Source organism: Phocoena phocoena, chromosome 3 (assembly GCF_963924675.1).
Source record: "Phocoena phocoena chromosome 3, mPhoPho1.1, whole genome shotgun sequence".
In the NCBI taxonomy this organism is placed as follows: domain Eukaryota; kingdom Metazoa; phylum Chordata; class Mammalia; order Artiodactyla; family Phocoenidae; genus Phocoena; species Phocoena phocoena.
In genome coordinates this window covers 3,672,974-3,699,508 of record NC_089221.1, presented here as the reverse complement: position 1 = coordinate 3,699,508, position 26,535 = coordinate 3,672,974, and positions in this window count along the sequence as shown.

The window sequence follows — 26,535 nt, the reverse complement described above, 5'->3', positions numbered from 1 at the left end:
CCTGTCTTATCCTATTTTTCTGCTGAAAGCAGAGCCTAAAAGAAGAGCTGTGTGCTGGGGTATCAAGACAGAAACTGGGAGACAAGGGAAGTTAAATCAAGTGTGTGTTGGGGAGCTGACACCACTGCAGGCAAGCAGAACCTGGCTCCTGCCTGGACACAGAGAACCATGTGAAGTGGGGAAGCGAGACCTCCATCCACTGGCTCCCACCCTGTTTGGGTCCAGGGATGCTGCACGAGGTGCTGACTTCCTGGCTCTTCCAGGTTTGTGCATGAGTCAGGATGGCACAGGAGTCCAACAGAGGGACAGCAGGGATGTGCCTGTGGAAGTGAAAGATTAGCGGGTGCAGCTGGTTGTTATGAGAACAGCTGCAGCAAAGTCTGGGGGAGACCATGTGAGGGGAAGCTTGTCAGGCGTCCAATATGGCGACACAATATCATCCTTGGCCCATGATTCATGACTCTCTTTGAATTTAATTAAGCAATCAATGGATTTAATACTATAATGAGCCCACTGCTCCACTCAACTACTGGAACATCACCAATACCGTACAGCTGCCGAGGGGTTCCTAATCCATCTCACCTGACTGCTGACCCATCATGTTAACTTCTATCCCGATGATCACGTCCATCAGTCCCTTACTTTAAAAAAAAAGTTTAATCTCTATGGTTCATTTCTGGACTTAATAGAAATATATATATATATATATATATATATATATATATATATATTAGATATTATGCTCTGGGACTTGCTTTTCACTCAAATTACATTATTAAGATTCATGCATATTTGGGCATGTTTTTGTAATTCATTCACCTACACTGTTATTTCATTTTTCATCGTGAAGAAACTATTATCCACTCTCCTTAACTGGGCATTGAAGTTGTTTCTAGTTTTGCTATTACATATGTGCTGCTGTGAACATCCATGTGCATGTTTCCTGGTCCTCATGAAAAAGTTTCTCTAGAAACTAGAAGGGATAGCGTAGCATGACAGAGAATGTGGATATACAAGATGGTGCTAAATGGTTTTCCAGATGACTCTAACTCCAGCTAGGGAGCTGAGTCAACTCATGGGATTAACACATGGTATGTAAGCCACCAAGTTTGTTATGCAGCAACAGAGAACCAAAATGCAAATAATATTATTTCTGGGACTCTTTTGTAAAACAAATGTTGGAATCGCCTCAAGCATCCATTTTCTAAAATGTATCGAACATTTTTTTGAAACAGGAGAAAAGTTTATCTACAAAAAATCTGTACAAGTTGTGGTTAACAGGGTATTCAGAGGCAAATTTAAAATCCTTACCAGTTTCATAATAAAACAAAGAAAGAATTAAATGAAATGTACTAAGTTTCTTCTAAAGAATGTACCAAATTACAAGACACATCTAAAGAAAACATACAATGAATTTAGTAATTCCATCTGGAGAATAAGTAAATTAAAATATAAATAATAACATATTTGCAAATATAAATGTCAAATGCCTCACTAAAACACCTATAGGTAAAGCCAACATGCTTAAAAATATACATATATATGTTTTATATATATTTAAACATATATATGTATAGATAAACAAGAATGGTGCAGATGTGGTACCGGCCACACAAGATGGTAAATATTCGAAACCCCTAATGTGGCTCACATATTCATATGTGATCATTTCAATAGAGCTCAAAAGGCAGTTGATCAGATGCAATATTCCTGCAGGATTAAAAAAGCAAACAGACAAGCAAATGAAAATCACTTAGGAAACTGGAAGTGGAAATTTCCTTAACATTAGAAACTACTTTTTTAATGCAAAGAAACAACAGCTTATTTAAGAATATAGTTAGAGTTATTTCTATTAAAATAAAAAATATTAAAGAATGTAGACTATCCCCTTTACCTTTGATATGCTTTCTTTAGTTTTTTAGATAATCACACAAAATGATAAAAACAAATGAAATATAGCTTTCCTAAAGATGAAAATTACATGTCAGTACTTGCAGGTACTCTGAAATTCCAACTGAAAAACTACCAAAAAATTGACTACTCATTTAAAATAATGTAAAATTCAACCAGATAGTCTATTATATAAAAGAAGTACACACAATTAAGAATATTCTTTAATGTTGGATATTACCATTTATACAAATATAATGGTAACAAAATCAAATTCTTAATGGCAAGGAACTAAAGCATAAAATATCTGTAAATACATTTAACGAAAAATACATAGAAGCACCAAAAAGAAAATTTCAAATCTTCTCTGAAGGCTAAATATAGCTTAGATAAAAAGACATGACATGGTATAAAATATTAAAATCTATGCCTCAAAATATTACACAGATAAAACACAATTCTTTAATTTTTAAACTTTAGCACCCTTTTTATCAGTGTCCATTCAAATGGGATTATACAAGGCATCTATTAAATAAACAATAAGAAAACCAACACTTTAAAAATAACAATTAAAACTCCTGGTATTATTGTAGTGATCAGACAGTATGTAATTGATATAAGAAATGGCAATGCATCGAACAGAAGAAATTCATGGAACAAAACAAAAAATATATATTTTCTAACCTATTTAACACTTTTAAATTGATTTTTTATATTTGTTTATTGGTTTTCTAACAAATTGCATTGGAAAAACAGGTTAACTTCTGAGAAAAACTCAATTTAGATGATTTATTTTTTATAATACTCCACAATTAATTTCAGTTAGAACATATATTTAATAAAACTATTAACGAACTACAAAGACCAGATGAATGAATATCCATAGATACCAATGTCAAGAGGAAACTGCTAAAAGCAAAAGCAAAAAAAGAAAAAAAAGGGGAAAATATTTTGATAGATTTGTCTATGCAATTTCTGAACCTCAAAAAGGACACCATAATCAAAAAAGAAAGTCCATGTCAATATTTGCAGAAAAAAATAGATCGAGGATTAACAAGTTCACTATTTATATGAAATGTCATGCAAACTCAAAAGTAAAATAGAAGGAGTCTATTGTTGAAGACACCAGTAAATATTGATTGCAGGAGCCTGAGCCCACCCCTGAACACACACACACACACACACACACACACACACACACACACACAACCCGTTCCCAGAGAAACTCTCTCTTGCTCTTGGGAGGAAAAACTCTGAAATAAAATTTGCAGGTGTAGTTATGGTGAGCTTATCTCATTTACTATTGGAAAAGTAATATGAGCAAGAGAGAGAGACAGAAAGATGCAGGGAAGTATGCAAAAATTGCAATTATGGTTTGCTTGGGTACACTCAGTAACAGAATTATAGATTGCTTTTATTTTATTTTTTACACTTTTAATTATTTTGTCTACTGAAAAAATTCTAATAAACAGATATTGCTATCATCATGAAGAGAAGAATCAATTAATGATTCATCGTAGTGTACACGATTCTGGTTTTCTTGTGGTTACATGTAATTCCTTTTGTGGACACTGTGCTAAACCACTAAGTGCCAGGACTTTGAAATCTATCAGACAGAGACAAGAAATCCATGGGATTTTCAAAGATTTTAGAAAAATATCATTTGTGTGGTGATGAAAACAGAAGGACCAGTATAAAACTAGATTTTATAATCCAAACTCTTTTATTTGCTTTTGACTCCAACGGAGGATCGATTTTCTCCAAAAGGTATTATAAAGTAGGTGTCTTGTTTTTAGTACAAGTTATAATATGCTCATGCATATGACCACATGAATAGTAACATTCAGTGAAGGAGAAAAGACCACTCGACTAAGTTCAAGAGAAATTATCTTCTACTTTAGTTCCATCACTAACCTGCTGTATAATCTGACTGGAGACCACACGTAACTCCTCTGAGATGCAGCTTTCTTAAATACAAATATAGAAACAAGGTTTAGGGTTTTCTAAACTCATATTTTAGGACAAAGCATCCACAGATTATGTTTAAGCTAGAATCTTTCACCAAAGCAGTAATATGAGGCAGCTGAATCAAGGAAAATATTTTTTTCTCCTTCAGTTTGAACTAAACATTATACTAGGATTGTTTCCTTTCAATATTGAAAGTGAATGGAAATGAAACTCTACAGTTAAAACGTAACTTGAAAGAATTTATGTGGTTCAGTGGGTAATAATTGCAACATTTTCCATGGCTTATTAGAGAGCAATTTCTTTGGTTCTACTAGGTGTTTCAGAATATTTCGAAAGGTTTCTTCCTAGTGTATCTTTTCTTTTTAAATTTTCCTTCGAGTGGCATAATATTTCTGTATTTCAATGGAGAAAGTGGAACTAAATAAAATGAAAATTACCAATGCAGGTTCTTTAGTGCTACTTTACCCACTGTAACTGAAGAAGTACTAACCCTCAAATACTCCTGTGATTTGCTGTTTCCTTGAAACAGATTGATTTACCTTTACTTTTCTTGATGCATAGAATTTTTAAAAAATACCTGGTTAGCTCATCACTACTCAGGAGTTTAATTAAAAATCTTCTGAAATGTATCTGATAATAACACATACATAAACACAGAAAACATTTCATTTCCTTATTTTGCCTGTTTTGAAGCTTCGGACCAAAGACTTTAAGAACCAGCAAGTCTTTAAGAGAAATCATTTTTCTCCTCCTCTGTGAGCTCCATGAATTTCACAGTCATCACTGGGGGATGAAAGTAGGAGTGAATCCGGTTGCGATGGCTGGTCTGTAGACGGCTTCCCAGAATCAGCCGGAGGGGGGCAGTATAAGACAACATTTTCATCGTTAGAGGAGGCAGCTGCCCGTGAATCAAATCTTCCTTAACAATTGCAACCGATAAAAATCAGCTTTTCCCCTTAATTACTGCTAAATGAATACCTTCTGATCTAGCAGTCAGATGGTAAGGCTGATGATTGAGCAGGCAACTAACACTTCTGGAGAGCTTGAAATTCCCTGGGTGCCGGATGGACCGTTTCCACAGACACATGAGATCTCACTAAGCAGGCAGCAATCCTGTGGCACAAACAGCCACGCTTTAGACGCGAGGACACTGAACTCGAAAAGTTTAAGCAGCCCCCCTCATGAGCAGTCTGCCATGATGTTCAGCTCCATGGAGCAGTGGTCCGGGGAGGTGAAAACACTCACAGGTGGGATGCTTTCCTTCCCCGTGAGTCTCAGTGCCTGCCCTGTTGAACCAGAACAGGGTCCCTCGGGCCTCACCACAACATCCAGAAACAATGCACAGAAGGAGCCGGCATTTACAAGCAAGAAAGTTCCAGACGCTGCAGTGCTATTGCTGAGTGCCGTCGGCTGGGCTGGAAAGAGGTGAGAAGATTGAATCGTGTGGCAGGCCGTACCTAAGAAGAGGGCACCGAGCTTCTTTCCAAGTTAGAAACACGCATAAAAATATGAAGGAGATTTGATTTTTAAAAGACACTTAAATAATGGAGCAAATACCTTCCAGCAGCATTTTCTGTCTTCTGCATATTTCTAAAGGAGACATGCTTTGTAACCACATATCTACTCTCAGAAATGCTGCCCTAGATTTCCTATGGAGGTTGAAGTCACTGTATCATTGCCTGCATCCTCCCTTTGTTAAGTAATCACACACACACACACACACACACACACACACACACAATTATATATAATCAACACATTACTCCGAGGAGACTTGCCCACATACAATGTGCAGGTGCCCGAGACTCATTCCATCTTCACGTCAGGTATCAGCTGTCACCTGTCACAGTATCTGCTGTGCATATGGAGACACTCCTCCCTGGCAGGTTTCACTGGACCAGCAGAAAATAAAAAGCACAGTCAAGCCCAAAACACTGATTCAGCAGCCTCCTGCAGACATGCATGGTGGAGGGAATTAAAAACACATATATGTTTATATATGGAAGCTGAAATGGACAGTAAGCCCATTGATGTGATGGTCTTAATAGGACTTTTTTGTTGATGTTGTTAGATAGCTTGATTGAGGTATACTTGACGTAAAATTGGCTGCACATAAAGTGTTCAATTTTATGTTTGACATATAAATCCTTACCCGTGAAACCATCACCAGAGTCAAGATAATGCATTAACCGTCGATGCCCAAAGTTTCATCGCAATCCCTTCCTTCCACTCCTTCTTGTCCCTCTGCCTCCGTCAACCACTGACGTGCTTTCTATCTTGTTTGCATTTTATAGAAATTTATGCAATATGAATCATACAATACTTATTTTTTTCTCTGGCTGTTTTCACTCAGAATAATTATTTTGATAACTGGCCATGTTCACTCTATTTCATTGCTGGGTAGTATTCATTGTATGGATATACCACAGTTTACCCATTCACCTCAATGAGTATTTGAGTTGTTTTAGTTGTTGGCTAATACTAAGAAAGCTGTTAGAAACATTAGTGTGTGTGTGTGTGTGTGTGTGTGTGGTGTGTCTGTGCTGGGGGGCACATGCTTTCATTTCTGTAAGGTAAATACCTAGGAATGGGGTGGTTAGATCATACAGGAGGAGTGTGTTTAACTTTTTAAGAAACCTGAACTGTTTTTGAAAGTTATTTTAATGTTTTATGTTCCTACCAGCAGCATATGTATGTTTGTGTTCATCCCAATCTGCACTAAAACTCTGTAAGTTTATAAGGTTTGTTCCAATGGGTGTGTAGTGGTATCCCACTGTGGTTTCATTTTGCATTTCCCTAATGACAACTGATCTTTTAATGTGCTTATTTGCCAGCTGTACATTTTCTTTGGTAATGTGTTTGTTCACATAGTTTTCTCATTTTTAAATTGGGATTTTTGTTTCTCATTATTGAGTTTTGGCATTCATATTTTTTATAAACATTTTTATTAGACATATGATTTACAAGCATTTTACTCAGCCTGTAGTTGTGTTTTCATTCTCTTTAAATGTATTTTTTTGAAGAATGAAAGTTCTTTTAACCTTTATAAAGTTTAACTTGTCATTTTTTTAATTTTATGGATTGGGCTTTTGATGTCATATCTAAAACATCTTTATCTAAGTGAAGGTCACAAGATCTTAAGTCATTTTCGTTTTTCATTATAACAAATGATGCCGCATTAAATATTCTTGTACATGTGGTCTTGTGAGCATATTTCTCTCTATATATATTCTCTGAAAATAATATATGTAAATTATATATATATACATTTATATTTTTTCCAGTTTTGTTGAGATATCATTGTCATATAACATTGTGTAAGTTTAAAGTGTACAACCTGTTGATTTCATACATTTGTATATTGCAGTATGATTAACACTTTAGAATTAGCTACACCTATATCATGTCATATAATTAGCATTTATTTTTTGTGGTGAGAACATTTAAGATGTACTCACTTAGCAACTTTCAAGTATACAGTTATCTATAATCCCATGTGCATTAGATCTCCATAACTTACTCATAACAAGAAGTTTGCATCCTTTGACCAATGTCTCCCCATTTCCCCAAACCCCAGCCCCCTGCAGCCAACACTTTTCTTATGAGTTTTTTTTTTTTTTTTAATTACACATATCAATGACATCATACTGTGTTTGTCTTCCTCTGTCTGACTTAGAATACATATTTGGAATGCATATTTGGGTGTGAGCATCTTCACATATACTAAGTATTGCCCAGTGTTTCAAAGTGGTTGGGTCAATATCTACTCCCACAAATGATGTAGAGTCCCCATTTCCTTCTATTTCTCACAATCCTCTCCCACATATGGCATCATCATACTCCTTAATTTTTGCCAGTGTCATCGCACTGCAGTTTTAATTTACACTTCCCATTTAAGACAAATTTAGCCATGTACCTATAGGTTTATTGGGAACTCATGTTTCTCCTTTTGTGAATTACCTTCTCTCGTCTGCAGTAAAGGGACCTGAGCAAACCCGGAGATCAGTGTTTCCTGGGATATTAAGGCAGAGACAATCGATCACTCATCCTGTTTTCAGTAAACGCATATGAATATACTCTTGTTTATTCTATTTTTGTTTTTGTTTCTCCAAATGCATAAACCCATGAGCCAGTAGAGCTGTAGCCAACTTCTCCAAAGTGTTTAGGGAGAGGCCAATGAGCAGGAAAGCACAAAACTCTCCCTGAGAATGGCAAAGTCAAGTGTCTGAATTCCAGAAGAATCCTTATATAATTCTGGTTAATTATCAGTAGTTGTTTGTCCCTGTGAAGAGCTTTGCCCTTGTAGACCTGGGAACACATTCCTTGGCTGGAAGTACACTACCTGCCCCACTTCTATTCAATGCCAAATGGGAGTTCCTATTCCTTTTCTAATGAGATATTACACCCTCTGTTTCTGATGCATGTTTCCATCAATCACGTGACAAGAAAACTATACCTTTGCCTACTTACTCGTGTTTCAAATTTTTCTTGTTAATTTGTTGGGATTTTAGTATATTCTGGAAACTGTTCTCTTAGTTGATCTACTGTGTGGTGTGTTCTTTATTCATTTAAGTAATAGTTCCAAGTCTTTGTTTCACCATTTGGTATTACTAGCTCTTTGATCTTGAAGAAATTTCATCATCTGCTATGCCTCAATACCACCACTGGAAAATTTATGATAACAACATTATCTACCTAATAGATATTTGGGGGATTAGATGGGTTAATATATACACAGTGATAAGAACAAAACCATACATTTAATAAACACTATATAAATATTTGTTGTCATTATTATTAAAGGGGTCTTCGTAACAGAAAGGTTTTAATGTTACTGTAGTCTCAAAATATACAGTTGATTTGAGAGTACATTTTTGTCTTTTAAGACCTACTTAAGAAGTGCCTCCCTATACTGGTGTTGGATAGATATTTTCCAAGTTGTCTTCTGAAAGTTTTGTACTTTTGCATATTAATTATGTCTTTAATCTATCTGGGACTGATTTATAACTTGGTGTGATCTAAGGATCGATTTTATCTTCACATATAGACAATGCCAAAGTGCTTGTTTTAATATTCCAGTTTTTTCATTCATTTTTATTTCATCTTTTCATACTCTAAAAGTTCACATATTCATGGACTTTTGAGCATCTCCAGTTTGTCACAAAACTATTTCTTTGTCACAAACTTATTTCTATGTCCATACACAAATATCCGATCTTTAATACTATAGTTTTACTTTTGAATTCTGATTGCATTGGAATGTTTCTTCAATTCTCTTGGCTTACCTTGTTGCTTTAATTTTCCATAGGACTATAATGATCAACTTGTCAATTTCCATGTAATTTTATTGAATTGCATAAAATTTATAGATTAGAAATGTATTGCATTTATAGACCAGTTAGGGAATAATTAACAGCCTTCATTTCCATAAATAAGCATGGTAGAGTTTTCATTTTGGGGACCCTTCTTTTATGTCCTTCATTAACATACTTTTTTGGACATTTTCCTAAGTAGCTCAATAGTTTTTATTTCTACTGTAAATGACATCTTGCTTTTTTCTATTACATTTCACAGCTACTATTGTTGCACAATACCATTCACATATATATAATATTACTGTTTATATATGTGTATACTATGCATGTATGTAGTCTTATACATAGACATCTGTATTTCTTCCTTTATAATTCTTATAAAATATTTCTTGGCTTTCTACTTGGCTAGGACATTCAGCACAAAGTAGAATAGGACCAGTTATAACTGGCAATCCTGACATCAAAAGGAATGTTTTTGATATGAGTTTATACTGTTGGCTTTATACTCTAGTTTCATGAAAGAAATACTTAACGATGTTAAGAAAAATCCTTTCTATTCCAAATTTGGTTGAACTATAGCAAATAATATTGTGAATGGACTGAGGCAATATGCTTTTTCTTGCTTAATCTTCATTCAGTAACCTCCATTAATTCTTGCCAATGCCTATTGTACTAATTAGTAATGCTGCATGTTTTTTGTACATTCGCTACTATTTCATTTTGTGCTGTTACCTCTCTGGTGACAAATGAGATTGTTCTAGAATTTTTATTTTATATTTTTCCAGAGTACTCTAGGCTATATTAATTTTATAAATGAGTTATGAAGATCTTCTTTTGTTCTCTGAAAGGGTATATAACACAGAGATAATACACTCCTTAATATTTGAGGAAAACCCATTTGTAAAACAGTCCGTACCTTTTCTTATTTTGAGGAATTGGAGAGAAGTTTACTAATGATTTGATTTATTTAACAGTTTCCAGTTTATTCTGGTTTTCTGACTTTTTTTCTTAATTTTCATAAATTATATTTTTATAGAAATTATATATTTAAGCTTTCAAATTTGTCAGCATAAACTAGTTTGAAGTATCTCATAATTTTTGCACATTGCTTATATCATTTGATATGCCATAATTTTCAGATTTAATGTTGTTTTATTTTTTCTTTCCTATTTTATTGGTACATTTTGGCAAAGTCTCTTTAACTTTAAAATAAATCAGGATTGAGTTTTATTAATTCTTTGATTTTTTACTTTATTTTTTGTGCTGTATTTTCTTTTCTATGTATTTATATATAAATTGGGTTTATTCTTTTTGTTTTTTCTAGATAATATAGTTGTCTTAAGACTATAATTCTAACTATAGTTCCTTTGAGATAGACTCTAGTTTTAGTTTGGATGATTTTAGGCTTCCCTTGTTTATGGAATTCAACTGTTTCACTAAGTCATGTCTAGGAGTGGATTTAATTTGATCCACTCTGTTTATAACAGATTTTACTTATTGTCAATCATCAATTCTGCAAAAAGTTCACCACTACTTTGTGAGTCTTGCCTTTCTCTATTTTCTCTTTTCTCCAAATTCTGAGTTGCAGCTTTTCATACTAGTCTCTGTTATTCTCCTAGTCTCTCATCCTATTTTCCATTTTTTAATCTCTTTAATCTATCCTGGTAATTTCCTTAATTCTATCTTCCACTTTATTAATTCTCTCTTCCTTAAACAAAATATGTTGTTAACTCATCTATTGGATTATACATTTTTTTAAATTTTATTTTTACTTCTAAAATCACATATTTTTTTTATTTTAATGTATTTTTTGTTTTCATGGTATTTTCTTTTTCTTTGATTTCTTAAAACTTTATCTATTTAGAGACTCTACCAGATTATTTTATTCTTTTAAATGATTGTGATCTAAATAGGGAGATGTGTGCATGTATGCATGTGTGTGGATGTGCTTAGGTCTATGCAGAGGCCAGAAAGAAAGTAATTTGGGTTTTATAGTAATATACAATGTACTAATATGCAAATTTCATAACTTTAGCTTCATCTCAATAGTTAAATTCAACTTATAAATCTTAGTGTTTGATTTATTAATCTAGCAATTTTTAAATGAATACTGAATTAATCAAATGCATTTATAAAACTCCCCTTAAAACAATCAGAGCCACTGAATTACTTATTTGAACAAATTATCTTAAGTATTCAAACTTTATTTTGAGTATACTGTGTTAGATAATCTCTTTGAGCACTTCATATTCCTGAGAGGGCAAACATAAAATCCCAGGAATAAAATAATCCCAAACAGTAAGATCTTATAAATCTTAAAAATTAAACTCATGAATTAATCTATCAAGTTCTTGTAAATATGTTAATTTTTATGTTAATTTTGCTATATCCAAAAGGTGTAGCAAAAAATCTTAATACTTTTAGTAAAAACGTATACTGGAAGCTTTTAGACATGACCCTCTAGAGAGAAACACGGAGCTATGTGAGACTGTAATCCTTCGGCCCAACCTACTGCCCATGGAGTCAGAGGAGCCATGCTTGCAGGAGGCCCTTTGCTTCCACTGTTCTGGACTGGTCTACCTGAGAGACTCTGGCTTTCCGGGACCCTGTGGGATGGCTCAGGAAGTCCCCATAAAGCATTTCTGCTTCACACTGAAGCATGGCAAATGTTTCGAGGAAAAGCACCTCTGTGATTGAGCTGGAAGCTGAATTAGCCACATTCTTCACTGAACACCATATTTAGTTGAAACAACTGACAGACAAACTATAATTATTCACACTTTGGTAGACATTTTGTAGACATTTTCTCAAAAACAAATCAAGTGAGCCTGACACCTCATGGAAAACAACTGACAGTATTTGTTGCTGAGAATAAAAAGGGAGTTTTCAAACATGAGCTTGACAACTTTTCAATATTTAGAGACTATTCTGATGAGATTGGTGGTGTTATTAATAAAGGTGACTTTTTTGATATTTTTAACTGAAATGTGTCAACAATGAGAAGATCTGCAAAACTCAGTGAACCAATGTCCAAATCATCAATGAGGGATGTTACATTATCACAAATGGGTAAAAATTCCATCTATTCAAAGTACACAAAAGACCAGTGGGTTTTAACGTAACTGAGCATGAAAATTTGTGGTTTTTTTCTCAGATTCCACATTGCAAGAAGCTAATATGGTATCTGGTACTACTTGTTCTGTTTCAATAGTATCACAGAAGAATATCCTCAGTTCCACAAAGAGGTTATGAAAATAGTTCTGTTTTCCAGGCACATATGTCTGTGAGGCCAGATTTTCTTCATATACTTGAACCAAAACAATTCATCACAGAAGATGCAATGAAAAAGCATATGTGAGGATCCAGCTGTCTTCTAGGAATCTCAGCACTAAGTAGGTTTGCAAAAAGCTAAAAAAAATATGCCACTCTTCTCACTGTCTTGTTTAAAATAAAGATATTTTTCATAAAAAATTACTTTATATATATATATATATATATATATATATATATATATATATATATATATACACAGACATGCGTCGTATCTTGGTCTTCTGGCTTCTGCCAAACTCCACAGATCTTCTAGATTCTGATCCATGGTGCACCTTTCTGGGTCCTGCCCCTGTAGGTCAGGCCCTGGCGATGTTAGCAGTGGGGAGAGTGTTTGCAAGACAAACACTGCATTCGGTTAAATACAGTCTGCACATGCTAACTGAAGGCTTCCCTTTATATGTAGTTTAATCACATGTGTAATACCAAGGACGGGAAACTCAGAGGCACACGGGACTCAGCAGAGTTGTCAGCCAGGTAGCACTTATTGGGCCTGCTTTGTACCCTTCAAATTCTTAGAATCATTCCCAAGTTTTGTCCCATCCTTTAATCACTTTTAACTTTTTGTAGACTTGCTGTAATTCAAATGTTTTCAGAGACTGAATCTTGGCAAAAGTAGTTTTTACCTCTTTAGCCATTATTCCCGTCATTCAGTCTCCTCCTAGAATCCACGTTTGTTAATATTTCTGCTTTTATTTTATCGCTTTCCAGAATCCCACACACAACTATACATACATGCACACGCACGTGTTACTGAACCAGTTGGATCAAGTTCAAAAGAAGTTCAAAATATAATGACACTTCACTGTCGAGAACTTTAGCTTCCTTCACTTAAAAACAAGTACATTATATGGCATAACCAACAGGGCATTATCCCATCTGAAATAGTTATTATGATAACTATAATAATTGTTATTATTCAATAATTCATTAATAGCATCTAATGTCAATTTACTGTCCCAATCATATTACAATTTCCACACTTGCCCATTTGTTTCAATCATAGAGATTTTCTGTTTTGTTTTAAGCCAGAATTTCATGGTGATCATACCATTTAGTTCTTTTTAATCTAAACAGCCCGATATCTTTGCTTTTTTCTTACTGACTTTTATGTATCTGGGTCAATTGTCTTGATGAATACACCACATTTGGGATTTGTATGATTATTTCTCTGTGGATATGTTTTTCTGCTTCTTCTATCTTTCTATATCATGAAAACTAGAATTTGGGTCTAGAGTTTGAGCCAGTTCAGATTAAATTTTTATTGGCAAGTATAGTTCATTGATATTGATGAATGACAAAATTATAACTTCTACTATGGAAAAAATAGTGAGAAAATTCAGAATTTGTCCCACATCATTTAGTTACAGGTACATGCAATTAAATGAAGACAGACAAATTTGTTCTAGTTCTTAATTCTGAGAAAAATTTCTCACTGCCTAGCTGATACTGAATAACACAGGGGTACCATAATTCACAGTAGTTATGTAAAAACAGTGACTATGTTACACATCTGGCAGTTTTATATACTAACCAATGGTTTTCATAAAACGTATAATTTTCAGCTATAATTCTGTAAATGTATTTACACGAGGGAATAAGATAACTTATTTAGCTTGTGAATCTTCTCTTTTAATATGGCAAAATGGAAATTAACTGTAGATCATGTCTTTCTGTCCTCCTGTAAAGACATTAATATAATTTTTATAAATGAATTAAAAGGGGAATCCCTTTATATTCAAGAGCTTAATGTCGCTTCATTAATGAACATATGGCAAAGTGATTTGGGTAAATATCCGGTTTCCCCTGTCATGCTAATCACTGTTAGAGCCAGAAAGATGCTGCCTGTATCAGCTGAGACACCATAAGTGCCTTTGGGTTTAATTCAAGGTGTAATTGCTCATTGAGAGCCACTATGCACAGTATTAGCAATAATACCAAGTTAGATGATGCTGGCTTTGTGCTGAGACTTGTTCTTTTCCCGATTATGGAGTCAATTTGCTGTGGGGCTTAAAGAAGGTCATAGACCACATTCTGTACCTCCTGGGAAGCCCTAGGAACTCTTGGATCCAACAGTCCAGAAGTGTAGATGAAGAAACTTGGACCCAGAAAGGTTGAGGCCAAGGGCTGCAGCGGCCCAGCCACAGCAGAGTCAGGATGTAGCCCAGGGTTGCTGACAGTGGGCAGGACCCAGCGGCATCCGCTACTCCCCTTGCCCTCACCTCCCCACCACTCACCCTGCTTCAGCCATACCAGACTCCAGTGGGTCCCATACTCCCAATGCTCTTTTCCCTGAACACATCTGCATGTGCTGTTCTATGGGCCAGAGTGCTGGCTCCCCACTCCTCAACATCCTGATGGCGTTCCCTGGAGACCCAGGCCAACAGCCCACCTTGCTGGAAGCTCCCCTGGGGAGCTGGTAACCCCACCCCTCCTTACCTCATTCCCATAGCATCTGCTGCTTCTCACAAGGCTCCTGAGCAACACACCACGAAGGTGGCAGCCTCTTGGATGGGTGCCTTTCAGAGTTCCTCTTCCTCAGAGGGTGCGAGGGCCCCAGCCTCTGTGGTCAGCAAGGGTTCCCACACAACGCATCACAGAAAACATTGTCACTGGGGTTATTTTGTTGTTAATCTTGACCTTTAAATACCCTCCTAGTGGACTGTAGTTTTCCTGTGGCCAGCTGTCTCGTTTTCTCTCCAACCCCCTTTTTCTAGATAATAGACACTAATTGCATGCTAGCTGAATAAATGTTTGCAAGGCAGAAATAGAGACACAGATGTAGAGAACAAACATATGGACACCAAGGGGGGAAAGTGGGGGGAATATGGTAGTGTGGTGGTGGGATTAACTGGAAGATTGGGATTGACATGTATACACTTATATGTATAAAATAGATAACTAATAAAAACCTGCTGTATAAAAAAATAAACTAAACTAAAATTCAAAAAAATATGTAAATGGACAAAGCAACACATTTGAGCTCTGATTCTTTTTTACATTTCTTTTATTGATGTATAGTTGATTTATGTTGTGTTAATTTCTGCTGTACAGCAAAGTGATTCAGTTTTATATATATATGTATACATTATTAAATATTTTTTTCCATGATGGTTTATCACAGGATATTGAATATAGTTCCCTGTGCTCTACAGTAGGACCTTTCTGTTGATCCATCTATTTATACTACTTTGCATCTGCTAATCCCAAGATCCCAATCCATTCCTTCCCCCCTCCCTCCTCCCTCTTGGCAATAAGTCTGTTCTCTATATCTGTGAGTCTGTTTCTGTTTTGTAGACAAGTTCATTTGTGTCATATTTTAGATTCCACAAGCTCTGATTCTTTAACTTTAAATTTTCCTGAGAAAAACTCATTTTTTACCTATACCAGCCCACTACCCTTCCAAGAACATATGACCAAGAATTTCTACAAGTCTGATTAAGTCAAGTATTATTGTATTTCACTATGTCGTTAAATATTATCATATTTACCCAATTTCCCTTTTATCCCTCTTTCTTGTCCAACTCTATGAGATATTGACTAGTCAAGAACAGGGCTTTTTGTAAGGGGAATGACCAGTAACAGGCAACTTCATCTTCCAAACCTGAGCAATTGCAATTTCAGAGCTTGTTGGTTTCTTTCTAACTTACCACCTATTTTTTATACTTCTCTCATAATCTTCTTTTGATATTCAAAATCAATTCTAGAATTACTAAAATCAACAAAACTTTTTTGTCTTATTAGTTAATACTTTTTAGTTGACATCTCCATAAACTGATATAACTGGAAAAAAACAAAACAATAAAAAGAAACTAACGCTGTTTACATGCCCTTTATCTACCCAGACTCGTTAGACCGAACCATGTTAATATAGGAATTGAGTCTCTATAACGTGATTGCATTTCAGGCTTGTGATGTTCCTATGATGCACATGTTCTGTCACTGTCCTTGTGGTTTGGTTGTGACCCAGACCATGTCAATGGTCGGGATCCTGACTGGGGTATGTTGCCATCTGCAAGGAAGCACTTTGCTTCAAACTCTGCTTACGTTGATTTAAAGGGCACTGTCTTAATTCAGAGAGGGAGTGGCAGGGGGACACGGTAAGCCTGCAGCCGTTGCTTTGCTGCCTGCATGAAGCTTTCTGTCCAGTTCTCTTTGACTAAAAATTGCGTCCAGACTGAAGGAGTCACATGCTTTGTGAATCTGCAAATATTGTGGACCAGATCGATGGGTGGTGGCACTGATGGTCAGAGTGAAAAACCAGTCAGGAAAGCTGGGGCATCAAGAGTACAGCCGAGAGGTCTCTTAAGGGAAACTATAAATAGCCCTTGCTTTTGTTGGCTTCTGAGCGAAAGAAGGTCACTCTTGGTGGCAGCGAGAGGAGTATTTATTTAGTAACTGTGCATTTAGCATGTAGGCGATTTAAGTGCCAGTATTTATGTGCTGCTGCAGTTGACAAGTATCACATCCAGTGTTTCTTGTCCTCTAAATGTCAAATGCTTCTTTCATACCCCAGAAAGAGAATGACATCATTCACAGTTTCTCCTGGAATTCTTTCTGTTACTTTTCAATAACCTAGGGCTTTTTCTTTTCATCAATATTTAAGTACTGATAAAGTGCAGCTTTTAGGATTGTCGTTTATTGTAGGTCATAATAGTAATCAACACGAGGAATAAATCAGGAAAATTCCATTTTCTAAGGTCTTGTACTTTAAGAGGATTTGACACCATCACTCCCTGTCTCCCAGGCAGTTAGGGAAGTTGGTACGAGGGTGACACCCTGCCTCCTTTTCTCTCCTCTCCCCACCCTCACCTTGTTATATAAGCTTGAACTTGAGTGGCCACCCACCTTACCTACCTCTTCCTTTCTCTGCTGAGTATGACACCTGCCAGAAATGTCAAAGGAAGGGACACAGTCTTGTATCTTGTGTACCTGGCGCTGAGTAGAAACTTTACACAGAGGCTCAACCTGGGTTCCTCTTTTCATCAGATTCCTATCTTCCAAACATTCCAAGGTAACCCTCAGCTATCTTTCTAATAGTCCCACTATTTCAGTCTTATGTGAGGTAGGGTTTCTCAACGTCAGTATGCTGACATTTTGGACCAGGCATTTCCTTTGTGGGGGGTGCCATCCCCTGCATTGCATGATGATGATGTGCATTCCTGGTCTCTACTCACTGGATGCCCAAAGCATGCCTCTTCGCCAGCTGTGAAAACCAAAAATGTCTCTAGACTTTGCCAAATGTCCCTGGGAAAGATTGCCCCAGTTGAGAAATTCTTTTTTTTCTTTTTTCCAGTAGAGAAAGTCTGATGCACAATATCTAAGAACTTTTTACAGATCCAAAAATGGAGGCCTGGTGAGGTTAATTACTCTGGTTTCCAGTGTCACCTGAGTTCTATGGACTTTTACACCGTTACCTTTGTGGCTTTGCATTGGTCTCATAAAGTAGCAATCCATACCAATGATGAATACTTGTATTTACCAATGTCTACATAGATTATTTAAAAGATAAACTTAAAATAAGGTAAAATTTCCTTTTCATAATGTCCCATTAGCACTTGCATATAGAAATGATCTTTCACAATCCTTAAAGAATTTTTTGAAAACAATGAATGATTATGAATGAGCAATTACTGAGTCATATGTTGAGGGAAGACTTTAAGAGTTTCCTTGGACCTACATGATGACAAATGTCTTCTTAGATGTCTAGGGCCAGACTCCCTGACAGAAGTTGTGTCTATGGGGCGGGGAGATAAGGCAAGGTTGGGCATACAGAATCAGAGCATGGATGGGGAGATGAGACCCACAGATGCTTGAGAAACTGAAGGTGAAGAAAGAGCCAGAGAATGCTCAGGTAGATGCCATAGCTCCTACAAGGCAGACAAGAAGCTAGAAGTCCATGAGTATCTACAAAAGTAAAAGAGATATGCCTTTGAGAACACAGCAGGTAGGGCTAAGCTGTGAGTTAGGGAGCATGAAAAAAGGGCAACATCAAAGGACAGACCTGGGACCAGGAAACTCAGAAGAAATGAAAACAAGAACATCTAGGTCCCTGTTTGCCCAGCGTGGGTCTCAGTTATAAGAGTACGGCCATCACAGAGCATTTGCACTTAACACCACATTGCTTGTCCAGTCAGAGAGCTCCTGCTAGACTTTCTGCAGTGCGGGGTCAGAGAAGAAACTGAGAAGCCCAGGGTTCCATGAGAAACACAGTCCATAGGAGGGCAGGGACCATGTCTGTCATTTTTGGTGCCTGTACATCTTTCCTGACAAGTAGAAAGAGCATGATAAAAATGATTGATGAATAAGTGAACTTCAGTGAGTTTGCCACAATAAAATCAAAAGAAAAAAATGAATTCACTCTTAAGATTAAGTTATAGTAACTGCATGTCAGATTTTCAAAACATATAAATAGACGCAAACTCTCAGTATAAGGTATGGGGATAGAAGATGTCTAAGGAAACTGTCTGTGCTGTGCCAGAGCTGAGCACTGGGCCCTAGGCAGGGAGCCACTTTTATGCTCTTAATATATTTTTTTTTTCTGTGTCTGATATGGGAGCGATGGTCCTCTAACATATGGAGCCCAGGACCAACAGAAGTTGACTGCTTCACGTATTTAAAGAGAGAGAATTCCATCTTTTTTTCTCTTCCTGCCTCGAAGTTCAACTCCAGGGTATTTACACTAGAAGAGGGACAGAGGAGAGGAATCTGGGAATCAGACCACATCAGACCCACAGTCCACATGCTAGTGCTAGTCTTCAGGAAGCGAGGCAAGGAGAGCTTTGAGTTGGAAGAGAAGAGAGAGGAATTCTGCCTTGAAAGTCAGTGCAATTTCGAACATTTGAATGAGACTATACTATTAACTCACTATGTTGGAAGATTATGGGATCTGGCCAAGGGAGCTACTGTCTTGCAGGAAAAGAATGGGGGTTGGTTCCCTTAAAAACCCAGAGACAGGGAAACTATGTCTGCCTTCTGTTAAAACCCTGAACATGTTGGACCAGCTTAGTAGAGAGGGAGGCAGCCCTGCCCAGTGGTAAGAGCCCCCAGCTCTGGCCTCCTCAGAGGCCCGGGCCCACTGCTTACTTGTTGTGAGTGCCCAGCCCAGCAGAGTAAGCTCTCTGGACCTCTGTGGGACAGTGATAGTTGCCAACTCGAAGGTTTGTGATGAGAAATGATTATGCTAATGCATGTAAGTAATTTAGACCAGTGCCTGGCACAGGTAAAACGATGTCGGTACACAAGCGAACATATGATCCACAGAAAGAATCTCTTTACAAAGGAGTTTCCTTGGGCTGGTTGAATTCAGACATGGTTTCTCACAGAAAGGAAGCTCTCTCACTATGACTGCCTTTAATCATGGTACAGTATCCATGTTAACTAGTTTGCCGGAAGACTGGGAACCGTTAAATCCTGCCCTGTTCTCATTGAGTATCCTGCCCAACATCCAATTTTGTTGATTTTATCTTCCGTGGATCTCTTTAATCCATCCATTTCACTCTACCATCACTAGCACCAGTACCACGCCCCTTGCCCTTCCCTGGGGTCAGGCAAAGGTGAGCTACTCTCCGGCCCTTCATCTCTCCTCCATCCAGTCTCCATGACTCCATTGGAGCCATCATTTCAAAATATAAACCTGGACATACACAGCCTTTTCCCCATCTTACCCACTTGCTGGCCCCTCTGGAGCTTCCTGCTACTCTGAGCTTCTGGACACCACTGCAGCCTGGCTCTGTCCAGCTCTCTCATCTACTGCCTGGTGCTCGTTGTCACTGCCTATGTCCCCACTGCATGCACATCCTTGCACTCTATAGGATGGCTGTTTCCCGGGACCTTGGCCCAGGTTCTTCCCTCTTCCTGGAACATACTTCCTTCCAAGGTCTGCCTTAGGGACTTACAGAGATAATTCAAAGCTCGGCTGCAGAGCCACTGGTTTGGGAACCCTTTCTCCCATGCTCACATCTCACCCTGAAGATCTCAAACACTGACCCTCCGTTACAGCACTCAAACACCTGCAATTTCCACTTATTGGTGTGATTTGTAAATCACTTCTTTCTCTCCCATGACTGCAGGTACTGAGGCTACTTGAGTCCTCTGAGCTGCCCCAGTGCGTGGCCCAGAACAGGCTTGGGTGCCCAGTGAACACCTGCAGAGTCAGGGATGAAAGAAAGACATCAGGGCACCCAGAGTTAAGGGGTAACGGCCGCTTCTGTCCTGCTTTTTTCTATGCATCCAATGTTCATCACTTATAATTCATTCTAAGGAAAGAAAATATGAACGCACAAGAAAGCAAACTATTGCACGTTCAGTAGTTTTAATTTTACGTAGCCCGTTAAACTGTGTTAATCGTTTGTAAAATCGGATCCAGTTGTGCATGGGTACACATGAAAAATAAATGTTATCACAAAAGAGATAAATATCCATTACTAAGAAATGGTGATATGCTCTATTTCCTCAGTCAAGCAATATTTATCAGGAGCATTGATTTAACTAGAGGCTATTGGCAGATACAAATGGGTGATGACAGGAAACAGAAAACCACCCTCAGTTGCCATCAGGGGCTTTTTATTTTAATGTAATGCCTTTTGGAATTACTGATGCTCCAGCTACACCTCAAAGATGAATGAAGGACTCCTGCCAAGTTCAATACATCACACTTCTGAGTTTACTTAGCCTGTGTACAGGAGTCATTGCTTCTCTGAGTTTAAAAACACCTGGAGCATTTACTGGAAGTGGCAGAAAAAAAAAAAATCTAAAGCTGAAAAGGGAAGCAAATACAATTCCACTTAGTATAAGTTTTTAAATAATTCCTCATTTTAAAGGTTGCAAATATAAAGAATTCTTATTTCCCATTTAAGAGAGGAAAAAAACCACAACGTTGTTGAGGAATTTCACAGAAGGACTGCTGACAAGATACTGTGGGTTGAGCGGCTGGAACCAGCACAGAACTTTCTGTTCCGCTCGGCTTAACAGACATCTTAAGAACCGTAATGAGAACATTTCTAGAATGGGACAAGAGATTAGATCACAGGATAAGGCGGACACTTAAGGTTTTTTTTTCTTTTTTTCCTCTAAGATGGAAGTAATAAAATTTGCACTGTATAAAGGCATGAATCCCAGCACGCGGAGCCACAGCTGCCTCTGCTTGGGGCTTGAGGTGGGGTAAAGGGACATCAAGGGGGCAGGCATCCTGGAATCCTGAATGTGAACCATATCAGGTGAGCTCCTGGGTAAGCCAGCCCCTGCTTCCACTCTCATCAATCATGTCCCAGTGCCTGTCTCTGTTGCACACATTTGGGATTCTTCAGTAGAAAACCACCATGAGATTAAGAAGCAGACAAGGCTAATCAAGTTGTCCCATGAAGCATGTGACCCGATTCAGCCACAGAGGCCCTCCTGGGGCTCTCGGAGGGTCCTGGGAGCCCCTGTGTCAGGTGGGACGGGTACCCTCGGCTGGTACAGGTGTGCTCAGGGATGAGGAGGCTGGACTCAGCTGGCAGAGTCTGGTTCCCTTGTCCATCCTGGGCTTTTACATTAAAAATCCACGAAGGTGTCATTCCACCAGGCTTGCTGGAATTAATCATGAGCTTCAACCGAGAGACAGAAGCTTGTTCAAGCTTGTATTATTCCAGCCCTCAACAGCAACAGGATCACTTTGTCTGACTCTGTGGGCCACGTGTTCATAAAGAATGGAAGGGCCTCCGTATTGAGTGGCTAACATCCCAGACTTGGGCAGATAGGGGCACTGGGTTCAAAATCCGGGTTCATCGTTCACTAGTCATGTTTTTACAAGGAGGTTACTTATCTTCTTTGAGTTTCCACTTTCTCTCTGTAAAAAGGAATCAGTAGTAACATCTACCCTATGGGATATTTGAGAGCATCGAATGTGATCATTCATTCAAAAAATACTTAGCCCAAACTAGCACACAGGAAGATCTCAGTAAGCGTCACCTGGTAAGACTGTCATCATTATTGTCAACATTGTTATAACAAGACAATGAGGATAATAATGATATTATCGCTGGAAACGCAGGGAGAAGCAGAAACATGGCTTTATCTAAAATGAGACAAGGTCAAGATTGGGAAAATAATAATTTTTACTCGCTCTTTGTCTTGAAATAACACAAGACAACAGTTCTCACACTGCATTTAACCTTCCTGAAGGCCAAGGCAGCAATATTCCTAACTGCCATCGCTTAATGCCTGTGGGTAAAAGCTCCCCGAGGGTTCATTCTGCTTCCTGAGTAAAGTATGGGGCCTTTTGAGTGGAATTAATATTACCCGCTTTCGAGGTCTGGGATGATAGTTTTTCATTCTACCTCATGGATTTCTCTAGGATATTGATCAGAATGCCATAATACTTGATAGCTGAAGAAGCCAACATATGCTACATTAAATAAGCACTTAAAACTACCAACAAGCCCTATGCTAGGAGAAAATACTGACGGAAACTCAACTTGTAAAAATAAATGACTTTCCCAAGTGTCAATGATGCAACCATTTTTAACCTCCTTAAGCAAAATTATGCTACATTTCAAATGGAAATAACCTTTTGCTGCTTTGCCCTAATTCCCCACCCCCACTCTTTGTTTATCGTTCCTTCCTACTTTCATTGTTTTCACCAGCTGAGCGGATGCGTTTGCTTTGGTCCCAGCAGGATTGCGCCCACTTCATTCCTAAGCTGCATAAAGCGTCTCTTGAAGGAACACACATCCTCCTGCATTGTAGCTAAATTTCCATTTATGTGTCCCGGATGCAAATGTTCTTCCCTCTCATATCTTATTAATAACCACTTGAAAGATAACTTCAAGTCACCTGGAAGTTTGCAGTTAAATCTGGATTTCTATTCACCAGTCTCCATTCCCTTTTATCCATTGCTCAAATGCAAACATTAATTATTTTCCCCCTATTCCCCCGAAAGGACTTGTGTATATTCTTTCTAAAGAAGACTATTTGGATGGATGTGTTTGAGCTAATCTCAAATCTATAAATAAATGACAAGACCTATCATTCACCTCACAGAATCTAAGACTTCATCTGTGGAGAGCCAGCAAGAGATCCCTAGAAGCAGGGCCTTCTGAGATGGGCTGTAACAGCAAGAGCCGTGGCATTTTGGGGGACCAGGTCCCTCCCCAAAGAAAATTGCAGTGTGGGGCCAAAGACATCATCTCCTGCCCTATCCCACTGGGCAGCAGAAGCTTTAAGATTAAGAAAAGCAAACTTTTAAGGGAGAAGGTGCCTCTCTTTTGAACATATTTTCCAAATTGCTTTATTTTTTTCCAATTGTATTTGTGTTTCTATAAATTTTTTATAAGCCTATAGAAGCTAAGATAATTTTGCATTATTTTTTGTTTGTTTGTTTTGCTTTTGGTTTTTTTGTGGTACGCGGGCCTCTCACTGCTGTGGTCTCTCCCGTTGCGGAGCACAGGCTCCGGACACGCAGGCTCAGCGGCCATGGCTCACGGGCCCAGCCGCTCCGCGGCATGTGGGATCTTCCCGGGGGACACGAACCCGTGTCCCCTGCATTGGCAGGCGGACTCTCAACCACTGTGCCACCAGGGAAGCCCGATAAGATAATTTTGGACCTCTGTTATTCACAGGCTTGCAAGCGAGCCAATACACACACACACAAACACACACACACACACACACACACCACACACACCACACACACACCACACACACACACCACACACATACCACACACATACCACACACACCACACACACACCACACACACACCACACACCACACACACACACACACACACACACACACACACACACACCAGTGTCCTCTGAGCTTTGCTGCCTACACTCTGAAGAACAAAGAGTCCTGTGGTCCTAAAAGTCCCTTTCTCACTTTTCCCATTCCATTCTGTTCTTTTCCTTTTTTTTAAATTGTTTAAAAATTAAACAATTTATTCTTCCTCGATAAAGGATCTAGGAGGACTGGGAGGATGGGCTGCTCAACCGAAGGCACACCAGCTACAGGCACATGGGAGGCTGAGTCAGTGATTCAGATTCAAAGCAGCCTTGCATTCACCTTGGTAGAGACAGCTCACTGGTGTGAGGCGTTCACAAAGCCATGTGTGGCACAATTGAATATTTTGCTCTCCAGGACACAGTCCCCCACTGAGCACAGCCTCGTGACTACCTCCCTTGGACGTGCTCAGAAGTACTGTCGTGATCCTCACTCATTTCTGTTAATCCTCCCAGGGCGTAATGAGCACCATGTTTCCAAAGATCAAGCTACTGCAATTTCCCCATCTGCTCCTTGATGCTTAAACCCCCTTTACAGAGCACAAAACTTTTCATTCAGTAAGCAGAAATACTGTTTAAAACGAAATTATCCTCGGAAGAAGCAATACAATGACTTGAAACTATTACTGAAGCATAATTTACTAACAGCCCATTTCTCTGCTCTTCAGGTTTTGTGTCAGAAGATGAGCAAAGATGACCCTGAGCATTCAGTCTGAGGATGAAATGCGTTAATATGTATAAAGGGCTTAGTACAGTGCCTTGTGCCCAGGGTCGACTAAGTGAAGAGTTTGCTATTATCTCCATTTTACAAATGAAGAAAAGGCCCAGGCAGGCTGGTGTCTGTGTTTATAGCCAGCTGACTCCAGGCCCATGCTTTCTGCTGCAACCAGCTGGGATAAAGGGCACCTCTGGTGGAAGGAAGCCTAATTTAGTCCTTTCAACACGGTTACAGGAGGAACCACCAGGTGTGTTGTCTGGTTAGCTGCCTGGGCTTCCTGATGTCCTGGGCAGCCAGGTTTCAGCATGGGGCAGGCCACAGGAACCCACCCAATGTCTGGATCAGCCTCATGGGGGTAAGTCCCCTCTGCAGCTGAGGTGCCGGAGCTGCCTTACAAGCTGGTGTCCTGGTACCCAGCAGGCTTTGGGAGCCACCCAACCTCCTAAATGCCATGAAACCATTCTTGTGTTTTGTTCTGTTCTTTCTCTGTGAAGCCCAACATGAGTGGCTGTGATAATGATTTTGTCCGATCCTGAAAAACTAGTCAAGGTCCCTCCACCTTATAAAGAGGTCCCCAACGACATGTATATGTGGTCCTCAGAAGTTCCTTTTACAATGTTTTACCTCCTTTGAAGGGATGGAACGGGGACACTCTGCCCGCAGTTACGCACATCCTGTGGGTTAGTCTGTAAAGCAGTCCCATGCATTCATGAAATGGCCTTCCCAGGTTCACTCAACATGTTATCCATCCAAGCAGAACAGATGGATGTGCTTAAAAAAAAAAAAAAAAAAAGCTACTTAGAAATTAAATCTCTCCTGAAATATAACACCACATAATTGAGTTTCTGTATATGTTGTTTGGAGACAGTAACAAAGAAATGTAAAACAGGATCCCTGAAGCTGGAACAGCTTGTAAAATCTGGTTAAGCCATGTTGAAAAATACTGGAATGCCCCCATTAGAAAACACAGACTATTTATTACTTCCTTTTCTTTAGCCCTATGAGGCATAAACTCCCTCTTTAATATTCCTTTCTCCCCCTTTTCAAAGTGCACTCATTGAACTCTTGGCAATTAGTGTAATTGAAATTTATTGGCAATGTGGCCAACGTGGCGGCCCATTGTCCCTGAGCGTGTGGGGCTGTGAGCGGTTCCACGGCAGCATCAGGCAGCCTGGGCCTCGCTCAATCACATCAATGGGCCACCGGCTGCCAAGGGTTCCTTTGGGGGTATGAATGTTACTTAGTGATAAGAGCCTTTCGAAACAAGATCCCCAGACCCCATCTCTTGTGGGAGATGGAAATGAAATATGTATTCGACGGCTGTGGAAAATTAATGTAATTGGCTCCCACATAAAGCTTTGACAAGTTGACCCGTTTGAAATCGAAGGAGGGCTTCTAGCCCCATATCACATTATCTTCAGCTAACCCCACCACTCAGAGCCCCCCACCCCCAAACCCAGCGGAGGTGAAATGAAGTGGAATTTGGGTACCAATGTTGAACAACACTTCTGTTGCACACGGCTATTATTTTTGCATGTGTAGCTTCAAGCTG